Source organism: Empidonax traillii, unplaced genomic scaffold, assembly GCF_003031625.1.
Source record: "Empidonax traillii isolate 1590-97213 ecotype Southwest subspecies unplaced genomic scaffold, ASM303162v1 scaffold427:size767076, whole genome shotgun sequence".
NCBI classification, from domain to species: domain Eukaryota; kingdom Metazoa; phylum Chordata; class Aves; order Passeriformes; family Tyrannidae; genus Empidonax; species Empidonax traillii.
In genome coordinates this window covers 540974-542086 of record NW_020955620.1, presented here as the reverse complement: position 1 = coordinate 542086, position 1113 = coordinate 540974, and the positions used below count along the sequence as shown (strand labels likewise).

At 39.4% G+C, this 1113-nt stretch overlaps 1 long non-coding RNA gene across 1 annotated transcript in view; it reads left to right on the top strand.

Annotated features, from left to right (window-relative positions):
• LOC114062713 overlaps window positions 1-1113 on the top strand; it is a 13260-nt gene that overhangs the window by 1868 nt on the left and 10279 nt on the right. The window contains exon 3 of the long non-coding RNA XR_003572434.1: window positions 874-875. This is a non-coding gene — a long non-coding RNA (uncharacterized LOC114062713). The remainder of the gene's footprint in view (window positions 1-873; window positions 876-1113) is intronic.

Sequence of the window (1113 nt, the reverse complement as noted above, 5' to 3'; positions counted from 1 at the left end):
GAAACTCTAGCAGCAGGGATTGAAACTGTGTTTAGCAAAAGACAAAGGACAGTGCTAAAGCCTATGGCCAGTGTCTTAGAGAAAGGATCCAGTCATTGTCTGACAGTCACTATCAGACACAGTGGAAAATCCCTGCAATAAAAGTTGTTGCTGAATACCTATGCAGGAAGGAATTTTAATTTGTTGACACTTTATGTAATTGTAATTGATTAGGACTTGATTATATTACATGGACACCGGAGTAGCAGAGATCATTTTTGCCTGCAGTTTCTGAGAGTTGAAAAGCAAACAGTTCTTGACCCTCTGGATTTTACAGACCAGGCTATTAAAAACTGATCTCCCTTGAAACTGGGAAATATAACTAATTTTCAAGTTATCTTAACTATGGAGGGAAACGATGACACTTTCTAAGGAAACGCTGCTTTAAGTCTTTTTATAATTTCCAAGGATTGTCCTTAACAAGACTCACTGGATAGAAACTTCCATTGAGTGGTGAGGTCTGGTTTATCACAGACGAAAAGAGTGCAACAGTTTAGCATCATACAGCAATGAGGAAGCACAGCAACTCTGGAATGAAGAGTTTGATTTAAGCATCTCTTCCGTCCCTTATTAAACTTTCGTAACAAAGCACTCTGTTTTTCCAGGACCTTTTGTTGTGTATGTGCTAAGTTTCCGTGCTCCTTGGAAACTTGACTGCAGACCTCTCTCTCCCCCATCACACAGCAATTGTTGCCCTCCCTCACCACAGGATCGCAGCAGACCCTGTTAGTAAAAACTGGAGAGGGACCTTCCCTTTACAGGGCAGGTTTATTCACAGGTAGTGCAACTCTGTGGAACTTACAGCACTGAGAGTCTCTCAGATCATATTTTTAGCTGTGTGTAGGGTGAATAGAGCAAATGTTTTGTGTCAGTCTGTAGCAGAAGAGTCACAGTGTATGTAGGGGCTCAGCCTTTAAATTTAGGAAACTAGTTTTTTAAGATTACTTTTAACCCAGCTTAATAGAAACCATTATAGACTATTTATAGTAATGCATTTCACGTGTAGTTTCAGGGAGAGAGAGAATAATAGATCTAACTTATCAAAATTAAATTACAGAATATGAACAACAAAGG